General features: G+C 50.0%; 1 protein-coding gene across 12 annotated transcripts in view; it reads left to right on the forward strand.

Moving 5' to 3' along the window:
• The window catches only part of Eph (Eph receptor tyrosine kinase), a 1,175,025-nt gene that overhangs the window by 341,631 nt on the left and 805,894 nt on the right, over positions 1–27,500 (forward strand). The gene's annotated exons all lie outside the window — the stretch shown is intronic.

Below are 27,500 nucleotides of genomic sequence, written 5' to 3' on the forward strand. Positions count from 1 at the left end.
CATGTCGTGACCTGACCTCGCCACACTTGCAGGTCCTCACTCACTGGTAGTGCTGTGTGTGTAGCTAGTACAGACCCATATATATTTTTTTTCTATGAGTCCACGGGGAAAATGAAACACGGTAAGTTCCCAAGTGCACTTTCGTGTCATAATCACATCATCAGGGGAGACACAAGAGAGAGATATAACAGTCAGTTGATATACAACGAAGAGACGTAGCTAGGATATATATATATATATATATATATATATATATATATATATATATAATATATAATAGGCTCCTCGACATCTTCCCTCGTTTGTCTGGAAGGGCGGGCGATGTCTGGGAGAGAGGGAGGGAGGAGGTGTCAGGTGTCACGTGCCATGGGTGGAGAAGCCTCCGTAATAGCCTGACACACAACACGGGAGGTGCCGCGTGTCATCCCCTCGCCAAGTGACACCATGGTGGGTGGGGGAGGAGGAGGAGGAGGAGGGTGCCACGCTGAGAGAGAGAGAGAGAGAGAGAGAGAGAGAGAGAGAGAGAGAGAGAGAGAGAGAGAGAGAGAGAGGCTGGTGCCGCCGACCTTAGATCGCCGTGCACTCCACTCAGAAAAGGGAATTAAGCTGTCTGAACCAGTGCTGTGTACTCTCTCTCTCTCTCTCTCTCTCTCTCTCTCTCTCTCTCTCTCTCTCTCTCTCTCTCTCTCTCTCTCTCACTGTGCCACAGATTGAGTTGGACCAGCAGTCCCTCCCTCTCACCGGGGCACACCTCCAGCGCCGCTACGCCTTTAAAAACAGATGCCCGGCAATCCTTTCTCGAGAGAAAATGGGATGTATGGCTCGGTGAAAATACCACTGTGGTGTAACGCCACTGCTTAAAAAGGAAAAGATGCCACTGGATAATGACCCAAGTTGCCACTGGTGATATTTTTTTTTCTTACATCGCGCGCTGGACTGTTGACGACTGTACTCATGTTTCTGTATTGCGTCGAGGGGGGGGTGTGGCTGAACTGCCGACTTGTTTCAGTGGGGGGAGGGAAGCAGTCGCTTGCGGTAGGGGAGAGATGTGTGTGGCTTTTTGGGTGTGTTTATGTTGACATAGTGTTGTTTGTGTGTGGTGGGGTGGGGGATGGGGGTGAGCATTGCCCCTCGAAGCAGGTAGAAATGGGGAAGGAAAGGGGGAGGGGGGGGGTTGTAGAGGAGGGTAGGCACTCATGAGTAATATGGAAGGGTTGAGTTTACTCAGACGGGCGGCTGGGGGCGGGCGCGTGCTGGGGGGGGGGGGATAGATGTAACATTCGCCTCTATATTGGGGGAGTGAGTACTGCGGGCGGCTGGGGCGGCGCGGGTGGGGAGCGTCGCGTGCATGATGCATTTATTGTTGTGGGTGAGTGGAGTGAGGGGAGAGGCGGAGTGGAAGAGTCGGTGCTGATGATTGTGTGTGTGAGGAGAGAGAGAGAGAGAGAGAGAGAGAGAGATCGAGAGAGTTGCAGGACAGGTTTTGATCATCCGTCTCAGTCTCGAGTTGCTTGTCACAGTTCTCTCTCTCTCTCTCTCTCTCTCTCTCTCTCTCTCTCTCTCTCTCTCTCTCTCTCTCTCTCTCTCGTACCTCCCGAGACTGACGTCCTCCACCCATCCACTTTATTCCACTCCCACTTTCCATCCACTACGTCCTCTACTCCTATAACTACTAATACTACTACCACCACTGATATTACTACTATACCACTACTAATACCACCACTCCACCGCCACTACTACTACTACCACTACTACTACTACTATTACTACTACTACTACTACTACCACCAACACTCCAATACCACTACTACTACCACTACTACTACCTTTACTTCTACTACTACTACTACTACTACTACTACTACTACTACTATCCCTACCACCACCACCACTGCTCTTGCTGCCTGCCACCACCTCTTCAGCCACTACCCCAGAACAACCGTGTGATATTCATTCCTCACTCAACCTGTCCCGCGCGTGGTGAACCGCCTCTCTCTCTCTCTCTCTCTCTCTCTCTCTCTCTCTCTCTCTCTCTCTCTCTCGAGCACCTCTTTGTGCTCTCCTGCGACCAGGTTTATTTACACACCTCCTGTATGTATGTACCGCCTCCTCCCCACGTCCCGTTTGTGCTGCAAGTTGTGAGGTCACTCCCTCCCCTCGTTTTCCCTTTTATTCCTCACCAACCACCCCTCCCCCCCTCCCCCCCCTCCTCCTCATCTCCTCTTACACTTAACCCATTCAGCCTCACCGCGTTGCTCACTCACCCCTTCCCTCACTCCTCCTCATCTCGAATCCTCCCTTCCCACCCTGGCCTTACTCTCCCTTTCCATCCATGTATCCTTCCTTTCCACTGTTCGCCTCCTCCTCCTCCTCCTCCTCTTCCGTGGCCCCTCCCTCCCTTCTCGCAGACATGGCTCATCTCCCCGGTACCCCCCCCCACATGTCCTTGGCCCCCCCCCCCCCCCCTCAATGACGGACATAACAGAACGTGATGAATGTGCAGCAGCAGCAGCCGGGGTGGCTCATACACGACCCACCCTAGTGACCACAGGGACTTTGGGGTCCGCCTGGCACCCCAACCCCACACACACACCTCAGTGGTCCAAGACCTTGACTTTCCCCCCCTCCCCACTGGGGGGGGGGTCACCTGACCTGTGGTTGTGGGGGGGGGAGGAATAGTGATTGGAGAGAGCTTTGCCTCTCTCTCTCTCTCTCTCTCTCTCTCTCTCTCTCTCTCTCTCTCTCTCTCTCTCTCTCTCTCTAGACGCCTGAGTTAGCGTGGAAGATGAAGATATTGGTGTGTGTGTGTTGTGTGTGTGTGTGTGTGTGTGTGTGTGTGTGTGTAGTGCCCACTTGTGGTGTGTGTGTGTGTGTGTATGTGTGTGTGTGTGTGTAGTGCCCGCCACCTTGTGTGTCTGGTGTGTATGGAGCGTCACCGTGTATACATATGTATGACGGAAAGTATCCCCAACCTACGCATCTTTGGCACGTGTGAGTGATCGTCTGCCTATGTGTATACGAAGGGAGTGTATGTTTACCTCCGTCTACGTCTGCTGTGTATGAGTCCTTTGTTGTATGTATGAATGTATGAAAGACGTATCAGTAGCCTGTGCATGTATGTAGAGGGAAGGGAGGGTGCATTGGAGACTTGCGTCGTCAGAAATACTTCACAGTTGTTCAAGTTGCTGTTCTTCATGAACTGTTCTGATTATGTTTATGTATTCGTTTTGAACATATTTGTGGTGTTTTTTAAGTCTTCGTTTCGTGAACTTTTGCCATTTTTAAAGCAGACAATATGCGCCTGTAGTGTTCACAATCGTGTTCCTGTATTTTTTATGAACATTTCTCATTCTTCCGTAATGGTGCACACACACACACACACACACACACACACACACACACACACACACACACACACACACACACCCATAACTCTCGAGTTTGATCGTGGGCTGCACCGGTGACGATGTATGACTGGATTAACACAGGGCTTCACTTCTTGGTCAGGATTTGACAGTGAAACCATTCTGTTGGCATATACAAGACTTGACAGTGAAAATTTCAGCTTGCACATGCAGGACCTGGCAGTGAAATTATCGCCTTGCATATGATTGCAGTTTTAGGGACGTATTTTAGCGTTTTCGAAACTGTGTACTGAACAGTATATATGCATGAAATGTTCAGGTGCATGAGCGTCATGCGAACACGTAGGAGTCTCGCCCGTGATACACCACACACACACACACACACACACACACACACACACACACACACAGTAATACACCAGACTGTGAGGACATTTGACAGTCACAACAGGTATAACATGGTTAAGCTCCAGTAAGGCAAACCCAGGCAGGATAGGCAAGCGCTTAATCCCATTGAGCCCTGGCGTGGTTACCGCGGCTGTTTGGCGTGGTGCAAGGCAAGCGGCACCGGTGTGCCTGGAGGCCCCTGTGGAGTACAGGACTTCGCCATCGCCCTCTACGTGTGTGTGGGTGTCCACCTAGGCCTCCCTCACTGAAGGGCAGTCGTTTAAATATATATACTTTTTTAAAGGTAGATGGAGGGACGTATGTCGATATTACACCTTTTTTTTTTTTTTTTTTTTTTTGAAGTCGTTCCCTCAGGCTCGATCGAGAGAGAGAGAGAGAGAGAGAGAGAGAGAGGAGAGAGAGAGAGAGAGAGAGAGAGAGAGTTTGTGGGCTTCGATTTCCTCAGACTTGTCGAGGATTGGTAGTGCTGACGGGGATTCGCAAATCCCCTTTTTTTTTTCCCCAATACCTTGGTGAACAGAGCCATTTGCTAAGCCCGGTGAATTTTACGTTGTGACTCGCAACGTATGTGAGGCTACCTCGTCTTAATATTCCACGGTTCCTCCTCCTGTATTATGGGATTTCCTGTTGATTTCGAAGGCAGTGCTTTTGCGTTCGTTCGTACGTGGTATAATCCAGGTTGTGTCTTGTGTCGCTGGTGTGGGATTTATAATTTGGGCGTCAACAGATCCCCTGCGATTTAAGACAGGGGCTGTTGTGAACGCTGGTGTGCTGAATAGAATGTTGATCCTTCCTGAGTTTATGTGGGAGGTGTTTTGTCCCAGTAGCTTGGGCTGATTCCAGGCCCTGACGTTGGATCTTTGGTCGACCGAGCTGTTGGGTGCCGCAGCCCGCAGGCCCAAATAATGTATGTATGTAAATCATGTGTATGGATCGTCCGATGATGTTGAACATCAGCTCCTTACGCGGCTAAGGAATCTCCTTCAATGAGAACTGGTTGGAAGGCGTTCCTACATAAACATCTCGAGTACGACGGGACGACTGTACGGGGACAGAAGACCTCCCAAACCATCGTAAAGTATACGTAAGGTAAGGTAAGGTGCCAGACCCAGCTGTGGGGGTAGAAGACCTCCCAAACCATCGTAAAGTATACGTAAGGTAAGGTAAGGTGCCAGACCCAGCTGTGGGGGCAGAAGACCTCCCAAACCATCGTAAAGTATACGTAGTAAGGTAAGGTGCCAGACCCAGCTGTGGGGGTAGAAGACCTCCCAAACCAATTCGGTCAAAGTAGCTAAACGTAAAGTATAGTAAGGTAAGGTGCCAGACCCAGCTAGCCCCTCGTGGGGTAAGGTATGAGACACCTCCCAAACCATCGTAAAGTATACGTAAGGGAATAGGTAGAGAACTCCCCCAAACATAGTGCAACCCAGCTGTGGGGGTAGAAGACCTCCCAAACCATCGTAAAGTATCGTAGTAAGGTAAGGTGCCAGACCCAACTGTGGGGGTAGAACCAACCAGAAGGTTACGTAATGGCCAACGTGTAAGACTCCCAAAACACTAAATGTAAACTGTGGGGTAGAGATAAACTAGTAAATTCACTGTGACGTTTTGGACCATAGCCAGGTAGACCCAGGTAAAGCTGTGGGGGGAGAGGATTAGTATAGGGGAGGAGGAGGAGGAACAGACAGCCAGTTAATCCTGGAAGGAAGAGAAACAGGGAGTGGATTCAGGACACCGTGGGTTCAGGGCACATAATGTGTAGTCTTTACGACGCGGGTGTGTATGGAGGTAGCTCAGTGCTAATGTAGTGAGTAGGTTCGTGCTAGTTCTTCGCCAGAAGGCCCCCGACCAAGCTCGATTTCAAATCAGTTACTACTGCTCCTTTTAAAAAGAGTCGGGAGATCACTTTACAGGCATACACACACAGTCGTCTCAGCGACAGTACAGATCTTAGGGAAAGGATGTCTTGCGTAACAGGCCTCACAGATTTTTTTTTTTACGTGAGTGGGTTCCATTTTGGACGAAGGATGAGGATGGCTGGATTGTGTGTTATTGGACTGCCTGAAAGCGTTTGACACACGGCTGCATTGTGTGTTACTGGACTGCCTGAAAGCGTTTGACACACGGCTGCATTGTGTGTTACTGCACTGCCTGAAAGCGTTTGACTCACGGCTGCATTGTGTGTTACTGGACTGCCTGAAAGCGTTTGACACACGGCTACATTGTGTGTTACTTGGCTGCCTGAAAGCGTTTGACACTGTACCGTGCCACACAGGAGGTTGGTGATGAAGCTGGATCTTCGGGAAGGAATAACGGAGAGATTCTTTCTGTATACAGAGAAATATCTTGAGTGGAAGGACACAGAGGACACTCGTCAGACAGCCTCTTCGGAATGGGTTTGAGGTCACCACTGGCGTGCCATAGGGTTCGGTCCCAGGACCATCGCTCTTCCTGACCTGTGGTAATGACCCGCTGAAGGACTGGACGTACCTGCTCTACTCATCTCTCTCTCTCTCTCTCTCCTCTCTCTCTCTCTCTCTCTCTCTCTCTCTCTCTCTCTCTCTCTCCGCACGTCGCCCAGATAAGGTATACAAGCAGGGGGGTATTCTTCACGGCGTACCCCAGGACTCTTCCTCTCCCCCCCCTTCGTAACCGGCTTAAACCCCAGCCATCTGCTGGTTACGAAATATGACCCCAGAATTTTTTTTTCTGTGTGTGTGTGTGTGTGTGTGTGTGTGTGTGTTGTTGACCAGATGGCTTAGATACGTGGGGAGGGGGGAAGACCTATGGCTTAGTCTCGTAATGGGACAGTGTGGTGATACGTGGGCGGATACATGATGTTGGAATCGAAGGACGCATGAATTAGACTCTGGGGGGGGGGGGTAATCACGATCTAGAGGGACACATGGTTCGAGACACGACAGTTGTTACTACCTCGTGGCTTAATTTTTTTCTTTTCCCGGAGGAAGTTGCTTTAGGGAGGAGGGGACACTTGGGGTACACATGGGACACGTACTTTGGGAACTCACAAGAGGGGACCTCCGATGGAGGGAAGGGGGTAGGCGATCGGCATGTGTCAGGAGAGAGAGGGGGGAGGGAAGGGGAGGAGGGAAGACCCTTTGTGCTACCATCATCTACCATTGTGCTGGCCAAGTTATGGAATTAGAACATGTGCGAGCAACATCCACGACCCCCCCTCGCCCCGCCTAACCCCAGCTGCTGGAGGGGTAAAAGACGAGTCTCCCACACCCCTCCCTCCTCTAAGACCAGCGTAATGTATACTTAAGGTAAGTTGGTCCGCCATCAGTGTATTCTCATGGGTCACAGCGGCTTTGTATTGGCAGCCTAGATGAAGGCAGTGACGTGTTCCTTAATGTCTCATCTTCGTATACATCGCCTTCGTTGTATCTCTTTTACGATCGTCAGTTTCGTACGGCGTCGGCTAGAATATTTCTAGTTTGATCGTTTCGAAACGCGAACCATCCAGGGCTTATGAATGTTTGGAAACAGTTCTTCCCTTATGAGTTCATGTCTTTCTCGCATCTCCTAGTGTGTGTATGAGAGTTGCAACGATGATGGTGGTGATGAAAGTGTTCGATCGTGTTTGGTTTGGCTCTTGTCCATGACCCAGGATTTTTGAATACCTTACCTGCTACCACGAGGATCACCGTGGCATGAGCAGGAGAGAATTGTAAGATCGCCCTAGACAACTACCTGTAACGTGTACTAGACCAGCCAAGCTGTGGGGATCTTTGCGGACCTGCTGACTGCGGCTTCCAACAGCTTGGTCGTTCACGGTTACCCCAGCCGGACGGGTGTGGTGGGTACAAGACGTCACCAGGTAATCACATTGGTGAGTCTCACCAGGTGTTTAGACGTGTCTGTGACCCCCATGTGAATTGATATGATCCGTCTCATGATCGCTACATCTGCCTGTGTCCAGGTCTTCCGCAATACCCTGCTACTCCTGTCGCTATTATGGGGTGGGGTGAGGGGGTGCTCAGGACATCCCCTGCCTTTGGTTACGTCATGAGTCTGGAGGGGGGTCATCCTCCTCCAGGAGAAGGAGGGGGGTCTTCATCACCCGCTTGGCTGGAGCATCGTCAGTGGACGAAAGGGGAGCGAACTCCCGTCGCGGGAACCTCTCACCCTCGGAGGAGTCCATCATTTCCGTGCTACTGATTGTAGCGCAGCACCGATCCCTGCAGGAGGCCTGCCCATGAAAAGGTGGTTCTGGAGTTATGTAATAAGTTAGATTAATAATGTTAGATGTGAAACGTATGTCAGAGGTTCAGATCTTCCTTGTAATCTTGTGCGTATGACTTAGAACGTCTTAAAACCCCCCTGAACTCTGAACTCTGTAAGAAATATGGAGCTCGGGGCTTAGACAGCGACGGCCTCCTCAAGGCAACATCAGCTTTAAATTCGTCTCTTTGCGTAGCTGGATTTTTAATAAATTAGGGAATACAGAGCGTGGAAGGCGAGGCAAGACTCCGAGACTGTCTCACTTGAATATGTGAAGTGGAGTAAGCCCTCCCTCCCCCCTCCTCCTCCGCTGGTGGTGGTGGCGAGAGAAGGTGGAGTAATGGAGGGAGGAGGTAGCAATTCCGTGCTGTGATTTCACCGTGTTTTTTTTTTTTTGTGCTTTATTTAGATTTTTTTTTGGAAGCAGCGTCGATAATTCTATATCCCTTGACGAGGCTGCGATCGTGATAGCTTGATTGGTCGTAGATCAGATGTTGGAACGGGGCAGAAGACCTGGCCTACAAGGAGTGTGAAGTGGAATGTACTAAAAAAAAACCCATCGGAGGAAGACGTCCATGCACTCAGGCTCCACTGGCCTTCCTCGGTCATGTGACGACGAAGTCGTTACGGGGTTAACTAAGCCAGAGTGTGAACGGGATCGCTGAAGACACCAGACTGGATTGCTTAAGTCGCCAGCAGCCACCGTCCCTGCTTTCACGCTCGCATCCTTCGGTCACATCTTCCCTCCTCTCCTCTTCTAACACCTTTTCGTTACGTGCCGGTATAATGTCCCCTGTCCCACGGCGATTACATGGCCCGTGGGTGCGTATGGGACCCCAGGCGTTGAGGGAAGGGGGGGGGGGGGGGGGAAGGACTTTGGAAGAGGCGGTTTTAGCAAGCGCGGCTGCGACACATTCCAGACTGGATTTTGGTCTTCTGGACCGAAGCTGTAGTGGTGGTGGAAGAAGAGGGAGGAAGGAGGGGGGTGGGGTGTTGAGACAGAGGTAGGGTCGCTGTGGGGCGTGGGAGGGGGGGGGTTAGTAAAAGGAATTTCAACCCGAGGTTTCCTTTATTGGTTTACACTTGCGGTTTACGTCGAGTTTGCCTCGAGGTGGCGTGAGTTGCACGGGGTATGATGGGGGGCGGGGGAGGTGGGGGATGGGGGGTAATATAAACTCGAATTTAGAGAAAGTGTATCAGGAATTTAGCGAAGGATTGTGTGGAATTCAAATAAAGTTTACCGAGCTCAAGTTGATGCATAAATGGCGGAGCTAAACCTCGGGTTTACATGGAGTTTACATGTTTATCCCAGCTGTGTCCTGGGGTTTATTAGAAGTTTTAATGTGGGTTTAACGGAGGAGAAACATTTGCATACCGGAACTTTTTCAAAGTTTCCTTCAGATTCACGAGTTTCCCTTTGGAGTTTACCGAGGAAGCTCGAGTAAACTAGTTTCGGGATCCGTTCATCCCGGGGCGGGACGTCCCGCCGAGTCTGGTCCTTGTGAAAGACGCAGATATATCCCCAAATCCCTCCCATGGGATGCCTGGGATTCCAATTTTTGGAGTTCATCTCTACCCCCACAGCTGGGTCTGGCATCTTACCTTACATATACCTTGCGATGGTTTGGGAGGTCTTCTACCCACACAGCTAGGTCTGGCACCTTACCTTACCTTACGTATACCTTACGATGGTTTGGGAGGTCTCCTACCCCCACAGCTGGGTCTGGCACCTTACCTTACCTTACGTATACCTTACGATAGTTTGGGTGGTCTTCTACCCCCACAGCTGGATCTGGCACCTTACCTTACCTTACGTATACCTTACGATGGTTTGGGTGGTCTTCTACCCCCACAGCTTTGGACCTTACCTTACGTATACCTTACGATGGTTTGGGTGGTCTTCTGCCCCCACAGTTGGGCCTGGAGTCCAAGCTGTCGTGGTGCCTTACTGCTCAATTAGGCTGTTGGAGGCTGCTGACCTTAGATCTGTAGATTCCCTCCCCTCCGACGTATCTCCCTCCTGCATCTCTCCTTCCTCGTTTTCTCCAACATTTCCAAGCTCGTCCTCCGGTTTTCTTTATGCTTCGATTATTCGTTTTCTGTTCCCTAATCTCTCTTGGCCCCCCTTACAATTTGTGGGTTCCCTTCTTTTTTGTCTTGCTATGTCAGACTCATTTACCTCCTCTCCCTCCTCTCTCGTACGCGTCCCTGCAAGCACCCCCTCCCTCTCTCTCTCTCTCTCTCTCCTCTCTCTCTCTCTCTCTCTCTCTCATCCTACACCCTACCACCTCCCTCACCACACACACACACACCACACTCACACGCACACTCTCCTTCCCTCCTTTTATCACTCCCCCCACCCCCTTACCCCCCTTTGGCCGCGTCGGGGTTAATTTTGCATTGGCGTCAATTATCCGATTTCGAGCTGGGTAATTATTTTCTCGGTGGATTGTCCAATAATCCATACGTGGCAGAGCAGCCTGACCCCCAAATTATGAACGGGGACATCATAAAAGCGCCATGTAAATTAAGACAGGGGGCCATATATTACGGACTGCTGGCTCATTACGCCAGCCGATGCGGAATTAAATTTATATTTTTGCGAGATTGTATCTATAGGGCCGACACCCTTGGGCCCAACGGCCTCATCCCAAAGGGCCGGGATGGAGTGGTGGTGATGGGTGGTGGTGAATGGTGAGGGAATGGTGATGATGGTGTGGACTGGATTTTTAGATCTCCCTCATATCCATTTTTCAGTGAGTTTACGACGAACGTATTTGTGAAAGACCTGGGTGTGGTGGAAGGGTCGGAGTGTGGGGTATTGTAGGTGCGCTAACACTCGGGTAGGGAGGTTAGATTGTGAGTCTGTTGTATGTGAGTAATGTTTAGGTAGTATTTGAGTAAGGTTTAGGTAGTATGTAAGTAAGGTTTTAAGTTGCATGTGAGTAAGGTTTAGGTAGTATGTAAGTAAGGTTTTAAGTTGCATGTGAGTAAGGTTTAGGTAGTATGTAAGTAAGGTTTTAAGTAGCATGTGAGTAAGGTTTAGGTAGTATGTGAGTAAGGTTTAGGTAGGGAGGTTAGATTGCGAGTGTGTTGTGTGTGAGTAATGCTTGGGTAGGAAGGCTACACTGTTGAGTGTGTTGCCTATGGGTAAGGCTTGGGTAGGAAGGTTTGGAATACGAGCTGTGGAGGTGACGAGGTCATCATCTCTCAAGGCAAGCCTGTGTGAGGTAAGGTCATCGGAACAAGGTTGATGTCATCATTCCACTCATTTTCTCGTTTCAGTTTTCGTCCATCCCCTGAGGGTGCTTGTGTGTTTCAGATTTTCTCCTCCGCTGATGGTGGTTCCTTGTTTCCGCTCTTCCCCTGTTATCTGCATTCCTCCTTCCACTGTTCTCCCCCGTGTGCAGACACGTCTTATCCCTACCCGTGCGGCACCAATTTACCGGGAGAGGTCAGAGGTCACCCCCGGCAGAGGAGCGGTCGGCTCATGATCGTTATGCCGTCTCACCCCCCCCCCCCGACCCACCCCACGCCCCCCTTCTTCTTCTCCTCCTCCCCGCTTCTACTTACCTCCCCACCCACCCCTGGTACCGTTAGAGTCGCTGGGCTGGGCGAGGGTGGAACCTTCGGCGGTGGAGGAGGCGGGAGGTGCAGGAGAGGCGGCGGGGTTTAGCACTGTATGCATGTCGTCCCGTAGTCATGGAGTGCTGGGAAGTTGGCAGTGGTGGATGTACCGCCCCCCTCCTCTCTCTCTCTCTCTCTCTCTCTCTCTCTCTCTCCTCTCTCTCTCTCTCTTCCCTCTGGCTGTCGCCGTCCCGATTGGATTTCCGTCGCCCTCATCTCGTGTCTCGTGGCTTGAATTATGCGACATCTAGTTGTTTAGGGAGGGATTGTAAGGGGGGGGAGGAGACCACTCTGATGATGTCCAGGCAGGCACGGAGGGGGACTGGTCTTGGGGGGTAGGAGGGGGGCGGCATATGTACCGTCGCTCCTTCCCTGGTTGGAGGAGTTCCCGGCGAAGCCTTCACGGTGATCGTGTAGGAGCGAGAGAGTCGGCTTCGTGTCTCTCTCTCTCCTCTCTCTTCTCTCTCTCTCTCTCTCTCTCTCTTCTCTCTCTCTCTCTCTCTCTCTCTCCTCTCACACACACACACATACGGACGTCGGTCTTGTAAGATCATTATCATTAATATAAGCGGCTGGTTTGTTGTGCCCCCCATGCTCCTCCCATGGTCGCTCGCGCCAAAGTATTACAGAGGTGTAGAACCATAAGCCAGGTGTAGGATATGACTCTATGCCTCTGGTCTCCTACGCCCTGATCTCCTGTACCCTGGTCTCCTACGCCCTGATCTGTGCCCTGGTCTCCTATGCTCTGATCTGTACCCTGGTCTCTTACGCCCTGGTCTCCTGTGCCCTGGTCTCCTATGCTCTGATATGTACCTTGGTGTCCTACGCCCTGGTCTCCTATGCCCCGCGATGTGTGGGAGGAGACTGGCGTTGCTAGCCTGCATATGTCATGTGTTGCGGAACCCCTCAGCTCAGCTACACCATCGACGGGAGTTGTCCCGATGCCTTATTCACGGGGGGGTACGTCATGCCTCCTCCTCCTCCTCTTCCTCCCTCCCGTGGTGTGCCTTGCCATTGCAGAAGGGGTGTGGAGGAACGCGGGCCGCCGCCTCTGACAGTCCGCTTGATCTGGTTGATGAGGGGCGGGGTGTTAGGGGAGGGCTTCATCCAAGAGAGGTGCTGGCTGATGGGAGACTTACTGTCTCGCGTCGTTGTTTTTATTTGGCCTGGCTGGAGTATGTTAGTGGCCTCAAAAACAGCTGGTTGGCCCGTCAGGTTTGTACACACACACACACACACACACACACACACACACACACACGCACACACACACACACAGGCTGTGGATTCGTTGATTTTTCTCCTCACTCGACAGATATATTTGCAAGTTGTAGTATGTTGTTATTGTACAACCCCGGAACTCCCCGTCTGTTGGGTCTCCTCCTCCTGCGGCTTCGGGGCTACGCCTCAGTCAGGAGCATGGTAATGAGGGACTCATTTTGAAGCGAGGATGGTCCTAGACGAGACTGTCTCTACTTCCCTTCGTTAGAGGGACGGACTTGGCATCCTCGCCCGGAGGTAAGGTAAGGTAAGGTAAGGTAAGGTAAGGTAAGGTGCCAGACCCAGCTGTGGGGGTAGAAGACCTCCCAAACCATCGTAAGGTATACGTAAGGTAAGGTGCCAGACCCAGCTGTGGGGGTAGAAGACCTCCCAAACTATCGTAAGGTATACGTAAGGTAAGGTGCCAGACCCAGCTGTGGGGGTAGAAGACCTCCCAAACCATCGTAAGGTAAGGTAAGGTGCCAGACCCAGCTGTGGGGGTAGAAGACCTCCCAAACCATCGTAAGGTAAGGTAAGGTGCCAGACCCAGCTGTGGGGGTAGAAGACCTCCCAAACCATCGTAAGGTAAGGTAAGGTGCCAGACCCAGCTGTGGGGGTAGAAGACCTCCCAAACCATCGTAAGGTATACGTAAGGTAAGGTGCCAGACCCAGCTGTGGGGGTAGAAGACCTCCCAAACCATCGTAAGGTAAGGTAAGGTGCCAGACCCAGCTGTGGGGGTAGAAGACCTCCAAACCATCGTAAGGTAAGGTAAGGTGCCAGACCCAGCTGTGGGGGTAGAAGACCTCCCAAACCATCGTAAGGTAAGGTAAGGTGCCAGACCCAGCTGTGGGGGTAGAAGACCTCCCAAACTATCGTAAGGTATACGTAAGGTAAGGTGCCAGACCCAGCTGTGGGGGTAGAAGACCTCCCAAACTATCGTAAGGTATACGTAAGGTAAGGTGCCAGACCCAGCTGTGGGGGTAGAAGACCTCCCAAACCATCGTAAGGTATACGTAAGGTAAGGTAAGGTAAGGTAAGGTAAGGTAAGGTAAGGTAAGGTGCCAGACCCAGCTGTGGGGGTAGAAGACCTCCCAAACTATCGTAAGGTATACGTAAGGTCGCAGACCCAGCTGTGGGGGTAGAAGACCTCCCAAACCATCGTAAGGTATACGTAAGGTAAGGTAAGGTGCCAGACCCAGCTGTGGGGGTAGAAGACCTCCCAAACTATCGTAAGGTATACGTAAGGTAAGGTGCCAGACCCAGCTGTGGGGGTAGAAGACCTCCCAAACTATCGTAAGGTATACGTAAGGTAAGGTGCCAGACCCAGCTGTGGGGGTAGAAGACCTCCCAAACTATCGTAAGGTATACGTAAGGTAAGGTAAGGTGCCAGACCCAGCTGTGGGGGTAGAAGACCTCCCAAACTATCGTAAGGTATACGTAAGGTAAGGTAAGGTAAGGTAAGGTAAGGTAAGGTAAGGTAAGGTGCCAGACCCAGCTGTGGGGGTAGAAGACCTCCCAAACCATCGTAAGGTATACGTAAGGTAAGGTGCCAGACCCAGCTGTGGGGGTAGAAGACCTCCCAAACCATCGTAAGGTATACGTAAGGTAAGGTAAGGTGCCAGACCCAGCTGTGGGGGTAGAAAACCTCCCAAACCATCGTAAGGTATACGTAAGGTAAGGTGCCAGACCCAGCTGTGGGGGTAGAAGACCTCCCAAACTATCGTAAGGTATACGTAAGGTAAGGTGCCAGACCCAGCTGTGGGGGTAGAAGACCTCCCAAACCATCGTAAGGTATACGTAAGGTAAGGTGCCAGACCCAGCTGTGGGGGTAGAAGACCTCCCAAACCATCGTAAGGTATACGTAAGGTAAGGTGCCAGACCCAGCTGTGGGGGTAGAAGACCTCCCAAACCATCGTAAGGTAAAGTAAGGTCCCAGATCCAGCTGTGGGGGTAGAAGACCTCCCAAACCATCGTGGGGTAAGGTAAGGTCCCAGACCCAGCTGTGGGGGTAGAAGACCTCCCAAACTATCGTAAGGTATACGTAAGGTAAGGTAAGGTGCCAGACCCAGCTGTGGGGGTAGAAGACCTCCCAAACCATCGTAAGGTAAGGTAAGGTGCCAGACCCAGCTGTGGGGGTAGAAGACCTCCCAAACCATCGTAAGGTATACGTAAGGTAAGGTAAGGTAAGGTAAGGTAAGGTGCCAGACCCAGCTGTGGGGGTAGAAGACCTCCCAAACCATCGTAAGGTATACGTAAGGTAAGGTGCCAGACCCAGCTGTGGGGGTAGAAGACCTCCCAAACCATCGTAAGGTATACGTAAGGTAAGGTAAGGTAAGGTAAGGTGCCAGACCCAGCTGTGGGGGTAGAAGACCTCCCAAACCATCGTAAGGTAAGGTAAGGTGCCAGACCCAGCTGTGGGGGTAGAAGACCTCCCAAACCATCGTAAGGTAAGGTAAGGTAAGGTAAGGTAAGGTAAGGTGCCAGACCCAGCTGTGGGGGTAGAAGACCTCCCAAACCATCGTAAGGTTAGATAAGGTGCCAGACCCAGCTGTGGGGGTAGAAGACCTCCCAAACTATCGTAAGGTATACGTAAGGTAAGGTGCCAGACCCAGCTGTGGGGGTAGAAGACCTCCCAAACTATCGTAAGGTATACGTAAGGTAAGGTGCCAGACCCAGCTGTGGGGGTAGAAGACCTCCCAAACTATCGTAAGGTATACGTAAGGTAAGGTAAGGTGCCAGACCCAGCTGTGGGGGTAGAAGACCTCCCAAACTATCGTAAGGTATACGTAAGGTAAGGTGCCAGACCCAGCTGTGGGGGTAGAAGACCTCCCAAACCATCGTAAGGTATACGTAAGGTAAGGTAAGGTGCCAGACCCAGCTGTGGGGGTAGAAGACCTCCCAAACCATCGTAAGGTAAGGTAAGGTAAGGTAAGGTGCCAGACCCAGCTGTGGGGGTAGAAGACCTCCCAAACTATCGTAAGGTATACGTAAGGTAAGGTGCCAGACCCAGCTGTGGGGGTAGAAGACCTCCCAAACTATCGTAAGGTATACGTAAGGTAAGGTGCCAGACCCAGCTGTGGGGGTAGAAGACCTCCCAAACCATCGTAAGGTAAGGTAAGGTAAGGTAAGGTAAGGTAAGGTAAGGTGCCAGACCCAGCTGTGGGGGTAGAAGACCTCCCAAACCATCGTAAGGTATACGTAAGGTAAGGTAAGGTAAGGTAAGGTAAGGTAAGGTAAGGTGCCAGACCCAGCTGTGGGGGTAGAAGACCTCCCAAACTATCGTAAGGTATACGTAAGGTAAGGTGCCAGACCTAGCTGTAGGGGTAGAAGACCTCCCAAACCATCGTAAGGTAAGGTAAGGTAAGGTGCCAGACCCAGCTGTGGGGGTAGAAGACCTCCCAAACCATCGTAAGGTAAGGTAAGGTGCCAGACCCAGCTGTGGGGGTAGAAGACCTCCCAAACCATCGTAAGGTAAGGTAAGGTGCCAGACCCAGCTGCGGGGGTAGAAGACCTCCCAAACCATCGTAAGGTATACGTAAGGTAAGGTAAGGTGCCAGACCCAGCTGTGGGGGTAGAAGACCTCCCAAACCATCGTAAGGTAAGGTAAGGTGCCAGACCCAGCTGTGGGGGTAGAAGACCTCCAAACCATCGTAAGGTAAGGTAAGGTGCCAGACCCAGCTGTGGGGGTAGAAGACCTCCCAAACCATCGTAAGGTAAGGTAAGGTGCCAGACCCAGCTGTAGGGGTAGAAGACCTCCCAAACCATCGTAAGGTATACGTAAGGTAAGGTGCCAGACCCAGCTGTAGGGGTAAAAGACCTCCCAAACCATCGTAAGGTATACGTAAGGTAAGGTGCCAGACCCAGCTGTGTGGGTAGAAGACATCCCAAACCATCGTAATTATACGTAAGGTACGATACGGTCCCAGACCCAGCTGTGGGGTGTGGAAGACCTCCCAAACTATCGTAAGGTATACGTAAGGTAAGGTACGGTCCTAGATCCAGCTGTGGGGGTAGAAGACCTCCCAAACCATCGTAAGGTATACATAAGGCAAGGTAAGGTCCCAGATCCAGCTGTGGGGGTAGAAGACCTCCCAAACCATCGTAAGGTATACGTAAGGTAAGGTAAGGTGCCAGACCCAGCTGTGGGGGTAGAAGACCTCCCAAACCATCGTAAGGTATACGTAAGGTAAGGTAAGGTCCCAGATCCAGCTGTGGGGGGTAGAGGACCTCCCAAAGCATCGTAAGGTAAGGTCCAAGACTCAGCTGTAGGGGCAGAAGACTTCCCAAACCATCGCACTGGGAGACAACAGTTGGGAGCGGAGTTAGAGATAAGTAAGAGAGTAAGAGAGAAAAAGTAATAATGATAGATTGGGGATGACGTTCGTGGATTGGTGTAGTCTCCTTCTTCGAGTTGATCGTAGGTTGCTGGGGTTGTGCAGGGTGACGGATAGAGAGTTGATGATGGTGTTGGTGCGAATTGTGAATTGATGGCTGGGTAGGAGGTGGAAATTATGCCTTTGACAGAGAACAATCATCAGTAGAAATCCATTTAAGGAAGGATTTGGGGTTGTCCAGCTGGCGATGGTGTGAGTGTTAGTAATAGTGGTTGTCGTGGTAATTGTGGTAGCGTTGGTGGTGGTTGGAATTGATGATTATGCCGGAGGGGTAATGGTTGTCGTGGTGGTGGTGATTAGAGCGATTGTGGTAGGGTTGGTAGTGGCTGTGCGTGTGTGTGTGTGTGTATGATGTCGTGGCTGGACGATCATGGTATCCGTGGTAGTGGTGGTAGCGCTACCGGTCGTGGTATACTTGGTAGCAGGGGTATTAGGTGGTGGTTAGTGTAACAGTGCCTTCCTCCAGGATCGAGCCTCGCCTCGGCGGTAGCACATAACTACGTCTGTTGATGAGTGGAGTTTAAAGTTCAGGTTCAATCAAGTGATCACAATGGGGGCCCTTGATCGCCAGCAGTAGGCACACCCACCGTATTTTCTGGCGCTTTTAACTTTTTTTGGAGAGTGTGTCATGTAAAAGTGATTTACAGGAAGAGGTTTCGTAATGTATGAACACCCTACACACACCCACCTCCTCCTCCTCCACTTGGGACGTCTCCTACCTTCGTCTGTCTGGCTAATGGTGGTTTGGGGGTGGGGGGGTCACACGCCTTGCAGATGTAGGTTAGGATTTTTTTTCATGTGGAATTAGAATGATATTGTTGGAGGAGGAGGAGGAGGAGGGGTTTATATGAGGCTGTGGAGATGGAGTGGGAGATATTGCCTCGTGGAGAAGTGTATTGAACGTCGCGTCCCTGGGTGAAACACGGAAATATTTCCTTTCGTAAAAAAATTTTTATACAATTTTTTCCCCACAATTTTTACGGTCGTCTTTTCTCAGATATATCTCTGATAATTTTCCTTGTTGGTCTTTTTTTTTTCCATATTTTTATACATGCTTGAGTGTGGGGTGAGGACCTGTGGTGCGTTTCTGTTTTTGTTGGTCTGTAGGTACGTGTGACGTGGGGAAGTGGAGGTTTGCTAGTTCTTCCGTTCAGAAGTGGTCCAGTTTATTGCTGGCTGATGTTATTTTTATTTTTCAAGCCTCATGGCTGTGCGCCTGTTACCTTTTATTGATTGGATCTGTTGTTGTACGCGAGTGTGTACCGCATCCCAGGTGTTTGGTCTGCAGCCGACCGGTCTATGGTGTGGGGTGAAATGTTTTTGCCACTACTTTAAAGGTTCTTGGGGCCAACTGAGCTTTATGTAAGGAGGTAAGGTAAGGGCAGACCCAGCTTGGGGTAAATAAAAGTATGTAAGGTAAGAAGTGCCAGACCCAGCTGTGGGGGTAGAAGACCTCCCAAACCATCGTAAGGTATACGTAAGGTAAGGTAGGTGCCAGACCCAGCTGTGGGGGTAGAAGACCTCCCAAACCATCGTAAGGTATACGTGAGGTAAGGTAAGGAGTGTAAATTAATTGACTGATTTTTATCTTTATTGCATATCTTCCCTTCATTACGTGATTTTTTGCTGTAATCATATATCATGAAGCTATATCTTAGCATGGGGTGCATTGCTTTGAAGTGCATAACATTCATGTCCGTAAGGTTGCATTCACGTCTCATTTATGTAGGACATTTGCTTGTAACTGTGTTTTATTTAAGAGATTACAACTTTTTTCCATTCTCTCTTCTTATCAGGTATGTATGTGTTGAAGTACCCTGGCGAGCGGAGCTGTAAGTATATAATGTGTGTTAGAATGTTGTCATGTCGAGATAGTAAAGACTTTAATGTGAATTCTTCTGATATATTGAGTTTTAACCTCGACTTTCGGTGGAGCCGAACACCGGGGGGGGGGGGGGGCACGGAGGCCCATGGTGGTTCGATCCTGGGAGAGAGAGAGAGAGAGAGAGAGAGAGAGAGAGAGAGAGAGAGAGAGGTCAAGACGCGACGTTCTCTCTTCCCCCCTCCTCTCATTAGCATACAGTACTTTAATTATTGGCTGCCATTTTGAACGAGCCTCTCGGGCCCTTCCCATCCTCCTCTTCAGGTATTTTTTTTGTCTTCAAAGCCACGTGTTGTGCTTGGTATACACGAGTGACTCCCTCAACTGATAGCAACGCCTGAGTTGCTTGCAGTGCCTTGGGCATGCATCGTTCGATGGTCTGTAGGTGGGGAGGGGGATTGCTTGCCCTCCTCCTCCCACCTGGGCATCGCTACCTGTCTTATCCAGTCACACGAATTGGAGGCTGATTTGCATATGAACCCCCAGCAGCCGCTGGCTCCCACCTCCATCTCAGTTATCACTATGGAAGGTCCTGAGAGGAAGAAATTGGCATCCTCTTATGTCGCCGAATCGTTCGTTTTCTCAGTCGTTCTCAGCCTGGCGGCGGCTCCCAACAGCTTGCTGGACCAAGCTCCCATCCTCGCAGTCTGGACCCAGACTGTGGGGCTCTGGAGTTAGAAGGCTCTACGGAGGAGGCTAAGTTGGGTAATTCAGGGAAAGCCTCTAGCCCTACCTAATGGGGTGTTCATGTCGTAGGTAGGTGGGTGGGTTAGGTAGGTACTCGTAGGTAGGTAGTTTAAGCAGGTACTTTTAGGTAGTTAAGTACACTCTCGCCACATTCTGATTGCTTAGTAGGCCTGCTTTCCTTTTTACTATGGTAGGGCCAAGGGGCAGAATACTCCTGCATGTATAGAACTATTGAGTACTGCCGAAAAATCTTCTCCCTCGACTTCCTTGAACACTCAATTGCTAAACGTAGTCTCTTTAGTGGGAGTTTATTCACCCAGGCATAAAAAACCAAGTGGCAGGGAAGTAGCATTTTACCCAAGACCTTTGATGGGAATAGTACAGATGAAGGGAAGTGTCAGAAAGGGGTGTGTTTTAGACTTTTGTGGCATGTCCACTCGTCATCACCACACTGCGGAACAAGGTAGTTTGATATATATATTTGATATACCACCTCAGTTCCTTTGTAATCAAGTCACAGCCTTAGAGGATTACAGGAAAGTATGGGCAGCGACCTAACATAACACAATCCACCATTCATGTTGATACAGTGACTTCATAGGCATCATCAAAACACTTAATACGTGATGAAATACTGTCTTGTGATGGTGTTGCGATAGAGGTGAACTTTGCAGTCGCGGAGCCTTCGATTGCGGAGGACCGTATCAGGCGTGATCCTTTGCCAACAGCAGCATCAACAAGAACGGTGTAAGGCTGGGTCAGATGTCTGTCTCAGGGTGTAAGATGGACGGGCTTATGAGAGGTTACCGGAGGGCACGTGAGCATTTTTTTTTTTTTACGAGTGATTGTAAGGACCAGACTTATGAAGAGAGAGATAGAGAGAGAGAGAGAGAGAGAGAGCGTAGCTAAAAGTGAAAGGTTAGATTTAGGAGTGTAAGCTAGCTTATTCTTCTACAAAGAGTTATGGGTAGCAGGCTTGTGAAGAGGGGTTAATAGAGAGTTAAGTTCTCTTTACAAGAGTCTACAAGTAGCAGGCTTGTAAAGAGGGTCTAATCAAGAGACCTTAGTTCTCTTTCCAAGAGTCTGCTAGCATCAGGCTTGTAAGGAGGTGAAGAAAAAGCCCAAAAGTCTTTTTCTACGAGAGTCTGTACAAGGACCAGGCTTGTATATGAGGCCAGACGAGTGCGCAGTCTCTGCTTCCGAGTGCTTGTAGATATTCCTTGCGAGTGCTTGCGTATGCAGGAGTTGCGCTGCTGAGGTACAGGAAGATTTTCCTTTTTTTTTTTTTTGTTAAAGCGAGTCAGAATGCATGAATGTTTCACTCGGTACACAGGGAGTACAAGTGGCGGACTGGCGCTTGTCAAGTGTCCTCGACCGTGCACTGCCAAGCGTCCGTGTCTTCATTGCTTGAGCACGACGGTACGACCCTTGAGCACGACGGTACGACCCTTGAGCACGACGGTACGACCCTTGAGCACGACGGTACGACCCTTGAGCACGACGGCACGGCCCTTGAGCACGACGGTACGGCCCTTGAGCACGACGGTACGGCCCTTGAACACGACGGTACGGCCCTTGAGCACGACGGTACGGCCCTTGAACACGACGGTACGGTCTTTCAGCACGACGGTACGAACCTTGAGCACGACGCTACGACCCTTGAGCACGACGGTACGGTCTTTCAGCACGACGGTACGAACCTTGAGCACGACGTTACGACCCTTGAGCACGACGGTACGACCTTTGAGGCATGACGGCGTGACATTTAACCTGGGTTCATCGTACATGAGGGTCGTAAAAAGTCGTTGTACCGTCGTGCTCTGGTCGTACCGTCGTGCTCGAGGGTCGTACCGTCGTGCTCAGAGGGCAAGATTCAAGGATGCTGCAGGTGAAGGTCCGGAATTGAGACTGAACACATAACAACCATGATGAAAGGTGGTCTGCAGGATCAACAGCCTGCTTGACCAAGGCCTCGCCAAGGTGAGCACAGACGGAGGCCCTGGGTCAGAGAACAGCTCTTGGGGAATAATACTGCCGTGGAACCGCATGAAATAGAAGGACATAGACGCCAAACTTGCGTCTATTTCTCCAGCCATGTTGAGAAGCAGACGAAAGCTTGGCGTCTGTGTGTCTTTCTGTGTCCTGTGGGGTTTTGTGTGGGGGTGGATCACGACGCACGGTGCGGGTGTTTGACCGTGTGTGTGTGTGTGTGTGTGTATCTTTAGTGTTACTGGGAGGCATTCTGGAGTGCCTCTCACTGAGTGATGTGTGGCAGCGACTGTTATTCTGTTGATGATAATGATAATCATGATATTAATAATGATGATAATGATTAGGATAGGAATGATGATAATTATTGTAATAATGATACTAATGATAATGATAGTAACGATAATGATAAGAACACCCAGCCATGGAACTCGTTTCTCTCTCTCTCTCTCTCTCTCTCTCTCTCTCTCTCTCTCTCTCTCTCTCTCTCGTCCTCACCCCCTTCCCATAACCACCTCACCTCAAAAACAAAAGTCAGGTCTTAATGAAAACCTCCGAAGACCACAGGTTAAGCCCCCGTTGTATTTCTTGCGCATTTTACTCGTGCGTATGACCTGGCCCGGACTGGAAGCATGACTACGCTCGCGTCATGTAGAGAAACACGGAAGAATGATTTACCTCAAGCAACGAGAAAGCCAGACTACAACTCCAGGAAAGTACAACTCCGGTTTATATAGAACCATCCATAACTCTTGACCCCGGGGCCACTAGCACACCTCTCTCTCTCTCTCTCACCCTGGAGCGACTCCTCTTACCTCTCCTCTCCCCTCGCTCCCTCAAAACCCCTGCTCTTCCCTCCCCCGCCACCGTAGCAGCAACAACAGCAGCAGCAACAGCAGCAGCAGCAGCAGCTGCAGCCTTCCCTCCTCCTCCTCCTCCTCCCCTGCAAGGCTCATTTGAAATTTAAAATTCGTGTCTGTGCATAGGTGTTCCCACGTCGTCCCTGTGTCACATGAATGCCTATGGTCGCTCAGCCGAGGGCGGCGCGGCGCGTCAGGGGAGAGAGAGAGAGAGAGAGGAGAGAGAGAGAGAGAGAGAGAGAGAGAGAGAGAGAGAGAGCCGGAGATGGTTGGAGGACTGTAGAGGGGATGCGACGCGCCGTGTAGAATGTGGGGACAATGAATAATACATCGAAGAAGAGAGAGACCCGCGGAAGGAGACATGAAAATAGCAGAATGTAACTTAAAGAGGAATAAGGATCCATTACGTAGAACTGTAGACACACAACCATCTGATCCGCGTCTCTTGGATCTGCCATTACTCAGGTCACACGTCTGGGACAGCCATGGGAACACAGGAGAACTTGGTCACGGACGGAACTCCACATCACCTGCCATGCAGCAGAGCGACCAGACCGAGCCAGGTTCCACCACCTATGAGAGATGCATAGTGGCGGCACCAGACAGCTTGGTAAATCAGCGTCTGGCTAGTGAGGCGTGCCGGCACACACGGCCGGGAAGGTAGAGGGGACGACGGTGGCTGTGGAGGCTGGAGGAGAAAGGATAGAAGGGTAGGAGGAAGTAGACGAGGATTGGGGGTTGAAGTAGAGGAAGGGAATCGTGATTGGATAGAGAGAGGGGGGGGGGGGAGTGGACTGTAATGGGGGTGGTACAGGGACCATACAACTGTACCTGTAACTAAAATGAATGTACCTTTAGCTGTATCACATGAATCCAGGTGGTCGCTCAGCCGAAGGACTGGTCTGGCCATGTTAGAGACATGGCATTTAATGGTGCTTGAACATATATAAACGCATGATTAAAAGCTTATATACATATACATACAGTCCAGTGAAACGTTTATTCACATTAGTAATCTCTTGGAAACGTTCATGCAGGTCTGCCCACTGCTGGAAACGTTCAAGCCTTCGTTAACGTTGCATTGATAACGTTTTTACTCACGTCGCCCCCACACGGACCCATGTATGCCAGACGAGGATGTATTATACATCATACAGCGGTTCCTGTACCCTCCTACTACAGCTGTAGGGTAGGGTCAGGTCACAGCAGCTGGAGTGAGAGCCTCCCGTAACGTGATCCCGAGCGTCACAGCCCCGCCCGTCACGTGTAAACCCGCCCTCACACCCGTGTGACCGTCACACAACATATGACCAGGCTTGCCAACCCAACCCCCTCCACCCGTGGAGCGTTACCACCAGTGCAGTGTTGCCCACCGTAACGGTTGGTTGCGTGTCACCGGCGGCAGACGTGCCAATCCCACATAAAAATTCAGGTGACATTTACTTTGTCCTTTCCAGGAAGGGGGAGGACGTGGAATGCTTCCACAGGTTCCGAGCCGTCCCAAGTGGTAGGCAGTGAAGGAATTCAGGATGACCTGGGGTCCTCCAGTCGAGGAGCGATCGTGACCCACCATCCCTCCACCGCCATCTCTCACGGGGCTGTAGCCTTGACACGTGACACTGGCTCTTAGGAGTGGCACTGTATAGTGACACACACCCCCGCCTGTGATCTAAGCTTGACACGTGACACTAGGCTGTTGTGACAGGAGTGCACGAGGTGATGACACACCTTCCTGTTACCTAAGCTTGCCACATGACACTAGTTCGTATGACAGGGATGGCATGGCGTTAACACACCCCTGTGATGTAAGGTTGGCACATGACACTGGTTCTTAGGGCCAGGAAGCCTGACATATGACACCCTCCCTTACTGTCAGCTGGACACATTCTTGCCATATGTGTCTGGCATATGACAGTACGTCTTTTGTCAGGGAGGCTTGACGCATATGTCGAACGAAGGGGCGCCGGAGAGAGAGAAGAGAGAGAGAGAGAGAGAGAAGAGAGAGAGAGAGAGAGAGAGAGAGAGAGAATGTTTTAATGTGGGGAGGAGGGGATGAGATGGGGAGTGCACGGTAGGGAGATGAGGTTAGGTTGAAATATTCAGGAGGGATGCCTGATCAAAACCCACCCCACTGAATGTCAGGCAGTTTACCTGAAAGCCCGTGGCCGGCGTCAGACGCCTCTCTCCCACGGCTTGACCGCCGCTCCTCAGGGAGGAGCTCCAGGCTCGCTCGCTCAGGGGTGAGGTAGGGAAGGGAGGTCAGGAAAATACACTCCCTGGGTCGTGGACACGAGACATTTCCGACGCCTGAGAAGACGGGGTGGTGACGCGTCGTCGGGGGAGGCTGGCAAGCGAAGGGCGTCAAAGTGAAGCGCAGAAGAATGGAGTAAAATCGAGACTAGAGACGAAGGGCCTGAACGGGGAAAGGTTAACTTGTAATGCAAGAGTGAAAACATCGATCTAGTACTGGCCGCTGGGGGGGGGGGGGGGGTGGCGTGGCAGGCAGCCAGGCAGTGCGCTACACCCGGTGTGTATACCTGCAGTATACATGCTAGGGGAGGGAGGGGGTGGTGTATTACACCACCCCTCCCTCCTCCTCATACATGATGCTTGGGGGAAGCCTTTGTGTGTGTGTGTGTGTGATGTTGTATTTGTAATGTACGGGGTGGGAGTTTTACACTCGTAGGGCTCCATGTTGTGTGTGGTGTGTGTGTGTTAGGTAGAGGGGAAGGGTGGGAGAGAGAGAGAGAGAAAGAGAGACAGAAAGAGGCACTAGGGGAAGGAGAGGATTGAGTGAAAGAAAAATAATAATAATAATGTGTGTGTGTGTGTGTGTGTGTGTGTGTGTGTGGTGTGTGTGTGTGTGTGTGTGTTTGGGAGCAGAAGGAACCTGGAAGAAGCCGGAATCAAGTTCCGTAACGTCAGCGAAATGGGAGAGACAATGGGGGCGGGGAGTTACGAGGGGAGAGAAAACAGGATGAAGGGCGAGGAGGCAAGGGAAAACGGGATGAAAGTGCAGTGGAGCTGTCAGGAAGGTGGACTGTATGACTGGTTAATGGTACAAACTTTTTGTTAATCAAAAACCCCCTTTTTCCGTAAAGACAAAATGTCATTATAAAATGAGAATAAATTTGGGAAATAGATGAGTCAAATTACGTCACCCGAAGCTCAAAATAGAACTTTGTGCAGGACATAGCAACATAAACAATAATAAGAAGATTATTATTATTATTATTATTATTATTATTATTATTATTATTTTATTATTATTATTTGTTGTTGTTATTGTTTTATTTTTGATACTACTATTACTATATTTACTACCACTACTGTTACTATTACTACTACTACCACTACTGTTACTATTACTACTACCACTAGTGTTACTACTACATGTTACTNTACTACCACTAGTGTTACTACTACTTACTACTAACTACTACTACTACCACTAGCGTTACTACTACTACTACCACTAGTGTTACTACTACTACTACCACTAGTGTTACTACTACTACTACTACTACCACTAGCGTTACTACTACTACTACCACTAGTGTCACTATACTACTATACTACTACTACTACCACTAGTGTTACTACTACTACTACCACTACTGTTATACTACTACTACACTATCTACTTACTACTACTACTACATACTACTACTACTTACTAACTAGTACTTACTACTACATGGTTTACTACTACTACTACCACTACTGTTACTACTACTACCACTACTGTACGATCTCCTGTTAATTCCCTTCCAGTAAACATTTATATATATATTTATAAATGGTCCATAAAAATGTTGCGAATAGAAAAAGATGTGAAATTGACTTTAGGATACCATCAAATAAATTTCGTTTTCGTGCACCTAATGCGAGATAAAGATTCAGACTTTGTCAAGGGTTTTCGAGCCCATTAAGACCATTTTTCAGGCCACAGATTTTTTTTTTTCCCGTGTGTCAACTTACAGATACGTTGTAGAAATTGTAGGTTGTAAAAAGTATAGTTTTTTATAGTTATAATTAGATTTAAGGCTCAGTTATTTATAGACGAAGGTTATTTCAGAAGACGGATGATATAGAGCACATAGGAATATCTATTTGTTTTTTTTCTTTGTTTTGCTTGTTTTTAGGTCGAAATTCTCTGAAGTCAGACCAGACTTCAGTTTCAGGCCATTTCTCAGACTTCAGGCTCAGAGCTTTTTTTTTTTTAATTAATTTCAAACTGGGTTGAAAGACTGCAGGAGGAGGAGGTGGGGGGGCGGGGGGGTGGACCCCACCCCTCCCCCCTTCCCCATAATTCACCCAGACTGACCAGTGCAGTGGAAAGAATTACGGAGGAAAATAAAAGGATAATTTTAAGGACAAAAAAATAAGGGGGGGTTAACTCTGAGAGAGAGAGAGAGAGAGAGAGAGAGAGAGAGAGAGAGAGAGAGAGAGAGAGAGAGAGAGAATGTATCTAAGGAAGAATCGCCTCCTATATTATCACCATTACATTTACCATAAGGAGGGACAAGTTGTAGGGGGTGTGGGGTTTGGGGGGGGAGAAAGATCTGGGACCCGTAATGGGATATCAGGAACTAATAGAAGACCATTAGGTGTCGTGATTATACACCAAGGACCATTAAGACCTATCCATTAGCAGTTATCAAGAGCGATTAAGGGAGGAACCAATTAAGGGTAATAGGAACGCCAGGGAACCGGTAATAGACCACCTGAGACTGGGATAAACCATATAGAGTTGTTATGAACCATAAACCAGGGAAA

This window comes from Panulirus ornatus, chromosome 17 (genome assembly GCF_036320965.1).
Source record: "Panulirus ornatus isolate Po-2019 chromosome 17, ASM3632096v1, whole genome shotgun sequence".
Taxonomy (NCBI): Eukaryota; Metazoa; Arthropoda; class Malacostraca; order Decapoda; family Palinuridae; genus Panulirus; species Panulirus ornatus.